Source organism: Lolium rigidum, chromosome 5 (genome assembly GCF_022539505.1).
Source record: "Lolium rigidum isolate FL_2022 chromosome 5, APGP_CSIRO_Lrig_0.1, whole genome shotgun sequence".
Classification (NCBI taxonomy): Eukaryota; Viridiplantae; Streptophyta; class Magnoliopsida; order Poales; family Poaceae; genus Lolium; species Lolium rigidum.
In genome coordinates, this window is record NC_061512.1 from 33,629 (window position 1) to 49,406 (window position 15,778).

The following is a 15,778-nucleotide window of genomic DNA, read 5'->3' on the forward strand; positions in this document are numbered from 1 at the left end:
AGCACGGGTAGATGAAGTGGCCGCTTCTCTTGGTAAGCGTGCTCGAAGTTGCTCTCCCCGCCTATGAGGGGAAGAAGGTCGAGGGGAAGCGGCGCCCGTGGAGGATCCCTTGGTCGCCACACTTGCGTGGGGCGAGAGTCCCGCTCCTCGTCTTGATGGCGTGACCATCGGTTCCATCGCGGGGCATGTTAGGATGCCTCGCATAGATGGGTCGAGTTGGTGAAGGCGGACGTCGAGGCGCCAAGGTTCGACGCTCATGTTGAGGTCGATAACTCGGGACTTGGCGCGTCGTCCTGCCCCCAGCTCGCGTCGGCGATGTACGTGGCGCCCCTTGATCACGAAGCCGCCGTTGGATGTTGTCCATTTGGTCCTGCAGTTGACGAAATTCTCGCCGCAGGTCCTCGTTGCGTGGCGCAGGTGCCTCGCTCCGAAGAACGGAGAACCTGTTGTCATTGGGAAGTGACTTCCCGTCCACCGTCGATGTGTGGAGGCACGTTGCCCACGTGCCCCGCCCATAGTCTTCAAGGTTGATGGAGACCGTAGGACCTGGAAGAATGGGCTCTTTGCGTGAGCGCCGTTTCCAAAATTCCTTCATGATGGTCCGCCGCACCATCTCCTTGACCTTCAACGGCTCGTTCGCCCATTCATCGGGGAACAAGTTGTAGGGTGGGGTCAAGGTATTCGCGTAGGTGAACACCTTGTCGGCAAGGTCCTTCGCGCCGAGAGACCAATCTTCCTCCGGCACCGCGCATTGAGCGATGCGGGAGCTTATCTGTTGTTGGAGGTTTTGTACCTTACGGTACTTCCTCCTGTAGTTTCGAAGCGGGTGCGGGCTATCGGACAAGCGTGCACTCGCCATTAGCCTCCGCAGGTCGTAGGATGCTGCTTCCAAGCCCTCGAGGAGCTCGACCTCAGTGCGCCTAGTTGTTGGTGCAGGCGGCGCCGGAGGTGGTGTCGGGGTAGGCGCGCGCAGTGACGCCGCACCTGTTCTCCTGTTGATGGCCATGATGCGGAGGCGTTCGGCTGCCTCCACGTCTCCTCTAATTTCGGCCCGGGTTGACTCCTTCAACAGGGCACGGGCCTCGAGCATTAGCTCGCGGCGCTGCTTCTTCGCTTTGGCGGCCGCCCGCCTTTGCGCCTTCTTGGACTGCACAACTTGGAATTGTGCAGGGTCCTGCGCTTGGTGCATGTACACCTTGGCGCCGACCTCGAAGAACACAGTCGAAGGCCGTGTCCCGAAGTGGATCGTCATCGGCTCCGTGTACTTGTATAGTCCTCCTGCATAAGATATCTTCGATCAGCGGAGCTTTATACCTTTGCCTTGTCATGCAGCATGATGTGCAGATGGATGGACGGGCGAAGACGATTCCGACGACCACAGCGAAGCGAAGATGGGAGGAGAACCACGTCCCACCGGGCGTGCCAATTTGTTTGACACGAGAAAAACGTACGACACGACTCCCGCGAGTAGGGCGGAAGGGCGTGGTTTCTCTCATGCGCACCGGGGATCGGTAAAAGAAAAAGATGCGGGCGTGCCAGTGTATAACGATACACAAAGAAACAAAGAGATGCGGGAACAGTATTTTATTAATCATGTAGATAATAAATACAATTCCCATGTGTGTTGCGCTCCGTGGCCTGCTAGCGCGGCCAGCCTGACTAGGGCGATTGCAGTCTCCTGATTCCCGGGGCCTCGGAAGGCTCCCGGTTAATTACTCCCGCGGGTTACGCCGCGAGACACCTCCGATTAAGCCGTGTGGTCGTCTTCGTCGTCTTCGCTTCACGTCCTGCATGCATGATGGTGGTGAAGATGTGTGTGGGCAGCGGCGGAGCCCGTGTCCTTGTCGGTACACGTGCCGCTGTAAGCGTAGCCTGTGCTGCGGCCTCGCCAGCCCTCGCCGTCGCGCCTCGTCGGTCTTGAGCGGCGATGATGAGTGTTGTTGAAGTAGCATGATGCAGTCCATTTAGCTAGGACATCTTGACGACTTAGCGGCATCGTCGGGGTGCGCAAGGGGTATGCCTCGCGGGAGTAAATTATCGGGAGACCGACGTCGGTGTAAAACCAACACACGCTCATGTCGGCATGGCCGGTGTGGTCGGCGCCGTGACTGGGCCCGACGCCGAGTATACGGCAGTCGGCGCAGCTTGGGCGCTGTCTCACGAGGTCACGATAGAGTCGTGTCGGGGCAACATCCAGCGGTGGATCGAAGTGGTATGGTACGTGAAGCAGTACCACGACGACCTGTACGTCGCGAGGAACCTGCACAGCCTAGCAGCCAGTCCAGAATTGACCACGCACTCATCGCCCATGTGCATGGGACGTGCATGGCCTATTCACGATCGTGTGCTTGGCTTAGCTGATTGTGCACAGGCCAAACCATGCATACACGTGGTCCCTTTATTCCGCTTAGTTCACCGATAGAGTATGGCGTCAGCAGCAACACGAGATGCCGATAGCAACTCGGCCACTGCGCCAACTCCTTCGCATGTCCGTCGGGGAGAACCTGCCCACCATTGAACCTGTACGTGGACCTGCATCCATGATCAAGTTGCTCTGTACATCGCGCCGGGTTGTGTACATCCACCAGCAGCACCCGTACTCCAGGCCGGGCCGAAGCACCTGTACACCAGGCCAGGCTGCAACCGTCCGCCGGGAGCTACACCTGTACGTCGGGCTGAGCGGTGTCCATCCGCCGAAAGTTGCACCTGTGCGCCGGGCTGCACCTGTCCGCCTGGCTGCTCCTGTACGCCATCGCCGGGCTGCACCTGTCCGCCTGCATGCCGTGTTCCAAGCTGCGCATGTATGCCGCCGCTGAGCTGTTCGTCGAATTCCAAGATGCCGCGGACTTGAAGGAGTACGTCGAGCTGAATCCTGCCGGCCGAAGCTGAACCTGTACGTCACCTCTCAGCTATGCTCGTCAACCTGCACCTGTACGCCGAGCAGTCGGTCGGCCGCGATCGTTGCCTTCCATCCAGGATGAGCCACGGCCTTGGCAGCACCGCGCCGTGCTCCCGAGCGCCATGATCATGTTAGTCCAACGGGCTCGGATGAGGGTGGCGGCGATAGGCTGCACACCAGTCGCGCCTCGGCGTCGCCGTCTTGGACGATTCATGTTGGTGGAGATGGCCGCAGGCTGCGTGCAGGCAGCTCCGACGCCCTTGCTTTGTTACCATCCGCGGCGGTGAAAGGTGAAGAGCGATCGGCGACAGACGGCATGTGTGCTGTAGAGGAGAAATAAGAAGAGGAGTCGACTAGGTTAGTCATAAATCTCACCATTAGGAAAGCTCAGCTTCGCCTCCATGGTGCTCCTCCTTGAGCCTGTACGTGATGGATGGATGATGGTTGGATGGGTCTGCGCACAAGAGCTGGACGTGAGATGCAATCTCCGGTTCTTTCTCCTGTGCGTATCTCCTTTTCTTCCCCTCTCCTGACGTTCCTCGTTTGTGTTCCTTTTATAGACTGCGACCAGGCGGCCGGATAAGAACGCGTCCAGGACTTTCGGAACGAATTCCTTAATCCTTGCTGCTTTCTTTCGTATGGCGCACGACATATCTCGCCAAACAGCCATGCTGCCGTTTAAAATCTCATATCTTCTGCTTCTAGAAGCCAGCCTTTCTTTCGAATAAACTTGCCACGTACGTATCGTGTCGGACGGCCGGCGCACGTATAATACGTTTCAAGCCGGTACTTGCTGGGTCGATCGATTAGGTTAATTGGCAGGTCGCTCAGATCACGCGCATGAAAGGACGCATGTACCTGTGTATAAATCAAAGACACGTACTTGCATGTATAGAAGTAGTATTTGTATACATCATTTTCTTTATTTATTTTCCAGTATATATCACTGTAATTATATTTAAATTGATCTTTGGTACAAAACCACATCGAACAACTGGTTCGCTGGCGAGGGCTCCAATAATAGGGACGTGCTTTCGAATCCTCTGCCTGTTTGTTGTGTGATGTGGGTCAGCGTGGAACATCACCATGGGCCGATTCAATGCCACGTCAGCAGCGTACGGTGGATATCCGTATTTTGGACCGTATATGTACATTCATAGCAAGTTGGGGGATTAAAGTAAGGCAAATTCTAAGTTTAAGGACTAGTTTAGACATAGCCGGTAACCTTCAGCATTTCACTCAAGGTTAGCCCCCTACTCTTTGACCCCTCCTCGTTTGCTTCTCTTAGCTCATGATTTATTAGTCTCCGTGGTGATTGTTGCTCCAGACCTTGATCTGTTAATGTTCTTTTGGAATAAGCCTTAGAGCATCTCCAGCCTCGTCCCCAAATCGTCCCCCAAAGGAAATTGGGGCGCGCCGGACTAAAAAACCATTCCAGCTGCGTCCCCCAAAGCTCATTTTTGTCCGGCGCCCCGATACGGTGTCCGGCGTCCCGAGCCCGCCTCTGTCCCACAGGGGACGCTCCGGGCACGCCGGACACAACGAAAAGCGAGGCGAACCGACACAGGCATTTTTAGACGCGTCAGCGGCTCGGAAGCCTAAAACCCCGTCGCCTACCTTTGGTCAAACGACGTTAATGGCGTCCCTGTTTTTCCAGGCGACGCAGGGACGCGTCTCGTCGTGCATGGCCGCGTGGCCGTCCGCGCCGGCGTTATTGCGTGCAACCACCCGCTGCCGCCGCTGTTTAAAGATGCTCTGCAGTTCTCTCCGCTCACAAACCATCTCGTCGCCGCCGCTCCCCCCTCCCAGATCTTTTCCTCGCCGCTCCAAAAATGTCGAGCTCGTCCTCCCGCAAGAACTCGACTGTGTTATTTGCTCTGTGATTTTTCGCATCAGGTTTCTGAAGAACTCAACTGTGTTGTACATGTAAAGTCCGAACGTCTATTTACTCAAAACATCTCTATAGGATGCATGGTTTAGCCCATGGAAACAATCTTGAATCGATGTATCTGTTAGAGATCTTTTGGCTGGGTATATTTTTCAAATCTCTCCAATTTGAGATTTCAGAAGTAGCCAAACACACATGACAGCCTCTACATCGATGGTTGAACACGGCCGTTCAGTTGCCTTGAACCAAATGATCCATCAAAGAAACGATCGCGTCCGAAGACGGCCACTTGCACTCCCAAAGGCTGTGGCTATGGCACCCTCCCCTGCCACCCAGCTCGCCGCACACCTCTCCTCCATTTGGCTCTCCTCCTCGCCTACCCCACGCACTGACCCCTCGCCATTACCGTCGTCATACACTGCCTCGAAAACCACCGGAAACTTACCGGCGATCAACTTCTGTCTTGCTGCCCCACGACGCACCTTCCCCGATGTGGTCTTGGGCACCGCGCCGGTCTCGACCAACAACAGCCGCCCAACCCTCACACCTTCGGCCTCCCACAATGCTCGCCTCATGCGATCGCAGAGACCTCGTTATCACCCCGGCCGCCGCCCTTCGCAGCTCCGCGACGACGCACGTTGTTTGCTCGGGTGACGCTATCGCTGGCGCTGTGAAAGCGGCGATGCATCCGCCTCTCAGGCGGTCCGGCGCGCTGCCGAATGCCACCGTCTCGATGTAGTGCGCGTGCACTCGGCGCGCCCCGCCGACGTTCACAACGTCGACGCTCCGGCCGACAATGTACAGGTACCGCTCCGCCCCCGTGATCACGCCGCGGTCGCCCGTGCGCACGAAGCATGATGACCCGGACCTCCCTGGCATCCTCGCGCAGAACGCCTTGAGGCTCGCCGACGGGTGCCCGAGGTATCCCGACGCATTGCTCGGTGATGAAACCCACACCTCCCCTCGACGCCGTCCTCGTTCACCACGGCGATCTCGATCTCCGGCGCTTCGTGCGCCATGGAAGACGAAAGCCTCGCGGACGGCAGGAGCTTCTTGTACGATGGGAGCTCTTCCGCGCGCTTGCTGGTGCTCCGCCACGCCGTGGACACGAACGTGCAGTTCTCGACGAGGCCGGACGACGGCGAGATGGACCCGGCGTGCAGCCCGTCGCGGCTGAACTCGTGCACGAACTCGTCCACGCACGCCTTGTAGATCGGCTCGTTTATCAGGATCAGGTTCCGTAGGCTTCCGAGCTGCACCGGTCGCCGCGATAACGCTGTGCGCTCGCCGCCGCGCCCGAGCACTAGCGGCAGCGTGAACGACGGAACGGGCGTGCACGTCGCCCTGAACTCGGAGATGAGCTCGATCCGCAGTCGCGGGCGGCGGAGGAAGGCGTCCGGGGAGGCTAGCACGCAGGTGGCGCCGGAGACGACGGTGAGGAGGAGGAACATGAGGCCGCAGTCGTGGTACTGTGGCAGCCACGACACGATCACGCTGGCCGGCCACAGGTCGTAAGCCATTCTCGCAGCCCGCACGTTATGGGCTGCCGATCCGGCCATGACAACCACTGGCTTCGGGACGCCCTATTCCCCGCTTTAAGCGGGAGGGACCATGGCTCCGCTTAAAGAAACGTTAGTCGGGCTAGGCCCATTTACTGTGTAGCTAGTCTCATATATTGCACTGTTGTTTCGTTGTTTCGGTTTTAAAAAGTTATACAAATTCAAAACTGAACAAATTCAAATTGTAAACCAAATAATTTAAAATTGAACGATTTTCAGAAATGAACAAATTTCAAATCGAACAAATTTCAAATTTCGAAAAAGTTCAAATTTCAAAAATGTTCAAATATGAAAATGTTCCAAATAAAAAATTGTTCAAAATGTAAAAGTATTCAAATTTTAAAAAAGATCAAATCTGAAAATAGTTCAAACACAAAAAATGTTCATATTTTTAAATGTTCAAAACAATAAAATGTTCAAACTTAATTTTTTTCAAATTCAAAAAAAGTTCAAATCTAAAAAAATCAATCATACAAAAGTTCAAATTCGAAAAAGTTCAAATCATGAACAGTTCAGAAAAACCGACCGACAAAACCAAGCTAGAGAAAAAACCAGACGAACCAGAGAAAAAACCAGACGAAAATAAGGAAGAAAAAACGAAGGAACACCACTGCCATCGCTAATTGGCCGGCCCAAACCATCCCGCTCTGAGCGGAGCGCCAAATAGCGCCCGCTATGAGCGGTGAATAGGTTTCGCCGGCACATTACCTGAAGACGGCGCTGGCCACCACCAGGCGGGCCAAGAAGAGGCAAGACATCAGAGAGACCCACCTACAGGCCTAGGGATGGCAATGGGTACCCATAACCCGCGTACCCGTCGGGTAAAAACCCAATAGAAGTACGGGTATGGGATAAAATATTACCCATGGATTTGTAAATGGGAAAATAGCATACCCATCGGGTAGGACGGGTACGGGTATGGGATTGTAGAACCCATACCCACGTACCCATGTACCCATCTAAGTTTCACAAGTAGGTCGCTGTAAGATTCTAAAGTACTTAATTTTCCTCCTAATCACGCCTTCACATGGCTAGGTTGAACCTCACGCTTTTCCGATCTCACAATTACTGGTAGGTTAGTGGGGATTACTACCCTATTTAGGAACGCTTCACCTCATGTCATGTTTTTTGATCAATTTGATGTGTTATAAGCGCGGGTATTTTTACCCGCGGGTACCCATTTACTCTGTCGGGTCACGGGTATGGGAAAAACATGTACCCATTGACGGGTATGGGTACGGGTGATGGGTAAGATTGAACGTGATGGGTACGGGTATGGGATGGCTCTACCCGTACCCATACCCTGCGGGTGCCATCCCTATACAGGCCCGCAAGACGTGACCAAGCCAATAGGTGCGACCGCAGTACCGCACCAGCTCACGAGGTCAAGACGGCGGCGCGTGCGGGGTGGAAGGAGGCATCTTGAATCATCTGCTGCCGAATGCAGCAACTCTCTCTCCTTCTCTTCCGATGAACACAGGTGTTCATCTAGATTCTATTCCCTTGGCGTGACGCTGAGAAATTGAACCACTGAATTCGTTTATCTATTGTAATGAGATTATCTAGAAAGTCACATGTGGTATCAGAGCCACCGATTCTCGGCTAGGGTTTCGTAGATCCACCAAAAATTTCCCCAATTCCACAAAATTCCCACCAGATCTCCTCCGGCGTCACCTCTAGGGCCTAGATTGTCAAGGGTCGGCTTCGATCAGAGCGCGGCGGGCGGCCAATCGAGTCTCTCGGCGGCGGAGAGGTGTCAACCACCATCGGCACGATGGCGGCGTACGTGGCGGCGGTACACCATTCGGGAGAAGATACCACGGCAGTCTCACGGTTTCTCACGGAACTTTCGTGGGTGTAGAATCCCGGTGAGGCGGTGCAACTGTGCTCCACCGGCAGCGCGGCGGACAGGCGGTGGTTCGCTCTCGTTCCGAGCAACGGTGTGAAGGGCAAGCAGACGGGCGCGGCCATGGAGAAGGATCTCGCATACCTCAAAGCGCAGGGCCCCTTGGTCGCGGATTCCATCAAGGCCATGTCATAGTCGCTCAAGGGCTTGGGCACATGGATGCCCAAGGTGGAAACCTCCATCTCCACCATCCAACAATCCCTCGACGCGACGCACAAGTGTGTTGCAGCGTTGGACGTGATGAGGCTGCCAGAAGATGACCGAACGCCTCGGCCCGATGGGCGCCACTCGAGAAACAACATCCAGGGTACTGACTTGGATGCTCCCCCAGCACCAGATCATGCCCTGGTCAAGGGTAAGCGCGTCCGTCACCATACACCTGTGCATTTTGCGATAGGAGAAAATTCTGGTAGAGATAATCATAGAAATCATAATGATAATAGGGTCCATGATAGTGGTTACAGCTCTTATTCCACACGTAGTGATGGTAGAAATCATTCTCGCATGCCTAAGACAGACGTCCCATGTTTTTATGGGGACAACCCAAAATGGTGCAAGCAAGTTTGTGAAAAGTATTTTAGTACCTACGATGTTGATAGAGAGTCTTGGGCTAGTTTTTATACTTTACACTTCCATGGTAATGCTGCTCTTTGGCTAACTAACTATGAGGTTGTCAATGAAATAGAAACATGGGAAGAATTAGTGGTAGCTGTTTATTGTAAGTTTGGGAAAAACAAGCACTTGAAACACCTAGCTGCCCTAGAGAGATGCAAACAAAGAACTACTGTAGAGGCTTATTATACAGAATTCGAGACACTTAGACACAAAGTTTTGCTTCATAACAAACACTATGATGAGGCATTTTTTGTTACTAAGTTTTTAGCTGGTCTAAGGCATGATATTCAGAAAGCTATACGTTTACATGAACCGAGAACGGTTGATGCTGCGTTATCTCTTGCTGAAATGCAGGAGGAAATACTGGAAGAATCAAGACATATATTGAGCTCTCGATACAAGAATGAATTCTCCAAACCTCAGTTCAGAAAATATTATTCTGCAAGAGGAATTCTTCAGCAACCAGCAGAAGACACCGAGAAAAAGGCAGATGCAAAACCCCCTTGGTCAGATGCACTGCGCACACTCAAAGCGCAACGTAGGGAATAAGGGGAATGTTTCAAATGTGGTGACAAGTATCACCCCGGCCACAAATGCACCAAAACGGTGTCAATCGGTGTGGTGGAGCAATTGCTAGAACTGCTCCAAGTGGAGTCTGCTTCTGATGATGGAAAGGAAGAGAACTCGTCTGAAGAGGAAACATTCATGAAAATTTCCATATCAGCAGCAACAGGCATGGCGGCCAAAAACACAATTCGGCTGCATGGCACAATTGGGGGAAAGCAAATTCTTGTACTAGCTAATTTGTGCAGCCAGGGAAGGTTTATCTCGGGCAAAACTGTGGCACAACTAGGCCTCAAAGAAAAGCAAATCGAGCCCCCCCAAGTGGTGGTCGCAAATGGTGGCAAAGTCAAGTGTGACAAGATAGCACCAGAGGTGGTGTGGCAATGCCAAGGGAACGTCTTTGCCTCCTCTCTTCGCATATTTGATGTTGCTGGCTATGACATCATCCTAGGGATGGATTGGCTAGAAGCATGTGGCGATATGCGGATCAACTGGGAAAAGAAACCCTTGAGATTCCGGCACGAGGGCAAACGGATCACGCTCAGAGGAATAAAAAATCGCATGGATAAATGTTCCCAAATATCAGGCCCTGGGTTACATAGACTCATCAAGAATGGTTCACTGGCACAAGTGATTCAACTGTGCACAGTCCAAGAGAAAACAAATGAGGCAAGGCAACACAAACATTTATAGCAATGGTGTTGGAGGAATTCAGTGAGTGCTTTGGGGAACCGAACAAATTGCCACCACACAGATCCTTTGATCATCATATCAACCTGGTGCCTGGGGAAAAACCAGTGAGTGTGCGTCCGTACAGGTATACGCCACAACAAAAAGACGAGATAGAGAAACAGATTACAGACTTGCTGAAGAAGGTTATCATCAAACCAAGCCACTGCCCGTTTGCATCCCCAGTTCTCCTCGTCAAGAAAAAGATGGCAGTGGGAGGTTCTGCGTGGAGTACAGACATCTCAATGCCACCACTGTAAATGATAAGTACCCAATGCCAATTGTGGAATAATTGCTTGACGAACTAGCAGGGGCAAAGTTCTTCACCAAGATTGATTTGAGATCGGGGTATCATCAAATTCGACTGGGAGAAAATGATGAAGTGAAATCAGCATTCCAAGCTCACAGAGGACACTTTGAGTTCCATGTCATGCCAGTTTGCTTATCAAAAGCACCAGCGACATTTCAATCAGCGATGCAACAAATTTTGCAGAACAGCGTCAAAAAACTGTGCTCGTGTTCGTTGACGATATTCTAGTCTACAGCAAATCCTTGCAAGAACATGCTCAACACCTACGGGAAGTGTTCACCCTTTTGAAAAAGCACAGCCTATATGCCAAACAAAGCAAATGCTCGTTTGCTCAGGAGTCCCTTGAGTACTTGGGACACATTATAAGTGCAGGAGGAGTTGCAACAGATCCTGCGAAAATCGAAGCAGTAAAACAGAGGCCAAGACCAATCAACCTCAAGTTGCTGAGAGGCTTTCTCAGCCTAGCGGGATACTACAGAAAGTTCATAATAGGGTTTGGTAGCATATGCAAGCCGCTGAAAAATCTTCTGCGCAAGAACACGCAATTTCTGTGGACACCATCTGAGCAAGATTCTTTCCAAGCCTTGAAGGATGCACTGGTGGCAGCCCCCAATGTTGGCTCTACCAGACTTCACAAAAGAATTTGTCCTGGAAAAAGATGCCCGAGACAGCAGTATAGGAGCTGTCCTAATGCAACAGGAACACCCAATTGCATTCTTAAGAAAAGCCCTTGGCCCCAAAAACCAAGCGTTGTCAACTTATGACAAGGAGTGCCTAGCTATTCTACTGGCCATTGGTACGTACAACAAACTGGCTTCTTGTGTTGAAATCTGAGCGGTTTCGCCCATCTATACCTAATAATAAAAGCAAAAGAGCTTCTTGTTGGTCTGTCTGTTTTTACCCCTGATTTTCCTGGAAATTACAGTCAATACCACCGGCAAGTGAAAAATAACGGTTCCTGTAGATCGAGTAGCCTGCCATCCGAACCGTGACGGTCCCGGTCCCGATGCCTGTGCTCCCTGTGGAGATGGAACCTGGCGCGCGGCGCGGCCCTCAGACCCTTGGGGGCGGCTCTCCTCCTCCAACCAGGCGAAATTGCACAGCCGCGCCTCTCCGCACTGCCGTCGACGAGGCCTCCGCCTCGAGGGTGCTGACAGGAGTATACGGGGCGCCGCACCTGGATAGTCGGGGAGCCATGCCAGAGGGAAGGGGTCGGGCTGAGAGGGCGGCACCGTGACTGACAAGACGGCTGGTGACGAGGGAGGGAGGATCTGATTGAGCGCCAACCTCCGTCCTCCACGGCGCCGCGCAGACCCGTCCTCCTCCATGGCACCGGTGAGGGCGCGGTGGAAAGAAGGAGCGCATCCAAGTTGGCCTTGGCCCTGGGTCTGCGTCTGCCCCGAGCAGCTTCAAGCCTGTGCTGATGGGCACGGCCAGGAGTCGACGCCTCTGTCTGCCTCCCGTCGGTAAATGGATTCGGCATTCAAAGAAAAATTCTAGCCAGGATCTCGAGGTATTTGGCCGCGACGGCATGGCATCCTGGCCATCGACGCATGTGGTACCGCCTCACCCTGCACCGTTCCCCATCCTCGTGGATGACCGTGCTTGGGATGACCGCCGCCGTCGTCTGGGACAGCGCCGTGGTCCGGGAGCGGGAGGGCATGGCGGCTGTGCAGCCTGTGCTGCCGCGAGTTTTACACCAAAACATGTCGTTGGATTGATCTACTTGGGAGTGATATTGACTAAATCGGGGATTGTGATTAGCAGTAGATTGACTTGGTCTGCAGCTCTAGCTCCCGTCGACCTCGCGCTTGCACAATAGTGTATGCTTCCTTAGTTTGAGAATGAATATGACCATATATCTCTGATTGCTCGAGAGAAAAACAGCAGCGGGGAAATGAGAAAAAGCAAGCTGCGAGGCCGCAGAACAACATAGAAAAAGACTCATGATCGGCTCAGGAGTCAGACGAATTATCAAACTGTAATGTGCTATGAGGCTATCAGATGTTCACTTATGTCCATGCAAAAAAAAATGTATTTTGGGACTGTATTTATACATGTCAGCGGGTGTTCATAATTATGCACTAGAATGAGTTTATTTTCGTATTTTTTATTGACTTAGTTAATATATCTATCTCTATCTTCTCTTCTATAATCGAAATTTATGTCAAATTGCTAACTTTGCGAGAGTTGGCTGTTGTCTAGCCATTCCGCCACGAGAACCTTCGTGTTGCTATAAGTCCACCGCGGTCTCGCCGTCAAGCCGTGCGTGTGGTCTCGCCATCAAGCCGTTGTCATGGACGGATCCGATGTGTTATCCATGGGGCAACTGCCCCCACTCATTTCCAAATTCTCGTAGTTCTTTGTAGCATGCATAGCTAAGTGGTGATTTGCCCCCACTTAGAATCTTTTTTGCCCCATTTGGTACATCCTTGCCGACTCTAAAAAAGTTTTCTGGCTCCGCCCGTGGCCGTGGGTGCAGTATCACCGTCGAGTCGTGGGTCCGCCGCTGGCTTGCTATTCTGCTGAGTTTACCGAAACACCATCGTCTTGTCGTGAGTCTGCCATCATCTATCATTCTGGCGTAATAAAAAAAATTAAACGTAAGAGAAGATCAAATTAAGACATATTTTTATTACATATATAAATATAGATATATAGCTTTATCAGCTGGAATTGCTATAATGTGAGATGCCGCTAACTGAGCTGTACTAAAGGATAGAACGAGAAATGAGTAAAGTAAGGCCAGAGTTACTTGGATCGATTGACTACGGGGTCAAGTATTGTACATGACAATTTTTTATATGAAATAGCGCCATGCCAAAATAAAAATAAAATCTGATTCATTTTAACAATGCATGTTCACCTGCAATGCATGGTAAAAAAAAAATTAGTTCATTTTAACAATGGATCTCCCGATGCAACGCACGGGCAATTTTCCTAGTCTGTTTAAAAGGAAAAACCGGATCCTTGCCTTCATACGTCTCCCCCCAATCAAAACAGAGCTCGATCGATACTCCAATTCTGGCGTGACACGGAAGTAATCCCGTGCTGAAAAGGCCAGCCCTGGGCAGCATCAGCCGGCGGTTGTGGACGCCGCAAACGGCGGCACGGCCGCGTGCGTCGGTGTGGTCGATGAAGTCGATCGTGTCTTGGCAAGGCGGACAACGAGCTCCACGTATTCTCTCATGTAAATCTTCTATATAAGGAAACGCTCAAGGAGGGCTCGGGTATCCGAGTAGATCCTCTCTACCTGATCTTTTACAGGCAGCACTTCGGTTGTTACAACACGAACGTGTGAACAAGGTGCTGCTATGCCAGCGCCATGAGTCCACGACGCCATCATCGTCTCATCTCATGCGCCTTAAAAAAGCTTCAATGATCTCCTCGGATTGATGCAAGGAACGATCATCGATCGGCCGGTCGGCCTGATATTCGCTAGATTGATATTGCGGCGGCTCGTGAGCAGCATCATGTTTAACTAACGGTTGAGCTGTGCATAGGTGCGGAGCGATGGACACGATCATCATCAAAGTGCGAGAAGCAGAAGCTACAGCTTCAGGAGGCCATGGGCGAGATGTTGCTCCCAGAGCTTCACAGCGCCATCCCCGTCGTCATCATGCGCCCCAGCTTCTTCAAGGATCCCCTCCTTGGATGGATGCAAGGAATGGGGTACCGTCGTTCTGCCGTACATTCTTAGATTGATCGATCACCGGCGGCGAGCGGCAGCACAGTGAATCAACACCGGATGAGTGCATGGGTGCAGGACGATGAACACACGGTACGAAGCAGAACCTGCAAGTTCGCATAATTAAATACTCGGCCGCGTCTGCGGGACGTCTTCGCCTTTAGTTGTGCTGTTGGGGCACCAGGGCGCGCAGTCCTTGCCGGCCGACGTCGTTGCCTTGAGCTGCGCCGCGGCGTCCTGGCCGGCCGGGCATCGTCGCCTTGATCTGCGCCGTCGCGGCACGAGCACGCGGCGTCCAGGAACGAGCGGGCGTCGGAACCTTGAGCTGCACCGCGGCGTCATGATGAGAACGCGGTGTCCAGGACGGCCAACGTCGTTGCCTTGAGCTGCACGCGGCGTCCTGGCTGGCCGGGCGTCGTCACCTTGAGCTGTGCGGCGGTTGCACGTACGAGAACGCGGCGTCCAGGATGGCCAGCTTCGTCGACTTGAGATGCGCCAAGGCGGGACTAGCACTCTACGTTTAGGACGGCCGGCGTCGTCTTCGCCTTGAGCTGCGCCCCGGCGGCAGAGCACGCGGCGTCCAAGACGGCCGGCGTCGTCGCCTTGAGCTGCGCCGCGGCGGCATGAGCACTCGACGTCCAGGACGGCCGGCGTCGTCGCCTTGAGCTGCGCCGCGGCGGCATGAGCACTCGACGTCCAGGACGGCATACGTCGTGGCCTCGAGCTATGTATCGCTGCTGGGTTACCTATCCATGCTCGCTATTTTCCGACCTTTATTGACACAACTAATAATCCCTTTGTTCACGAATATATGACATTTTAGCCTTTTGTAGATTCACTCATTTTGGCTGTATCTAATCTAATTTTACTGTGTAGATTCACTCATTTTTTATATAGTACAATGTGCTTGGGGTACATATATTTATTGCTACAAAATAAAATTGTAGAAGCTAAATTATACTGATACACCAAGGTACCATAAAAAGGGAGGAAACTACGTTGCTACACTACAAACATAGAAAACTACATTACTATGAAAATACTGCTCCTTCCGTCCACAAAAGGATGTCGCAAGTTTGTCTAAATTGAAAGTATATAGACACTCCAAGTTTGCAACAATGTCAAAATGGGACCTCAATTGTAATAAACTGATATGTTGTTTTTGTCTCTGAAGGAAATATACCATCTCGCTAGGTTGTTTTATCTATCCTAATGAAATCCTTTTTATTATCTTGTAATCTTGTTTCCTGATGGATGTGCTAAGTTTGAAGCATGCTTAAACAGCTACCTTAGAATATGAATGTGTTATACTATGTGTCTCATTATCTGAAAATTTGATTTCTTTATGTTCCCTCGGGGATGTGCGCATTACCTGGTTGTAATGAATTAGGAACTGTTCCATATTATAAGACATTTTGGGAGACTATGAGGGAGTTATATCTAAACTCTTGTTAAATATAATTGAGAACACTTAAGTTGGGCTCGGATTCTATGCCGCTAACATCTTAGTCCGTGAGTACACAAGAATGTGAGTTGGCTTCGCCACGCTACCATTGATATATTACCTCCAGTGATATAAATTTAATTTATGATATCTTGCTATCTTACTACTCGATTATG

The 15,778-nt window shown here is 51.9% G+C and overlaps 1 long non-coding RNA gene and 1 pseudogene across 1 annotated transcript; one reads left to right on the plus strand and one right to left on the minus strand.

Annotated features, from left to right (window-relative positions):
* Positions 1 to 5,044: 5,044 nt before the first annotated feature.
* LOC124652495 lies at positions 5,045 to 8,554 on the minus strand (annotated as a pseudogene).
* Positions 8,555 to 9,422: 868 nt separating this feature from the next.
* On the plus strand, positions 9,423 to 12,563 carry LOC124653067. The gene is made up of 2 exons (XR_006987816.1): positions 9,423 to 11,266; positions 11,396 to 12,563. It is a non-coding gene; the product is annotated as an uncharacterized LOC124653067 (long non-coding RNA).
* Positions 12,564 to 15,778: the final 3,215 nt, after the last annotated feature.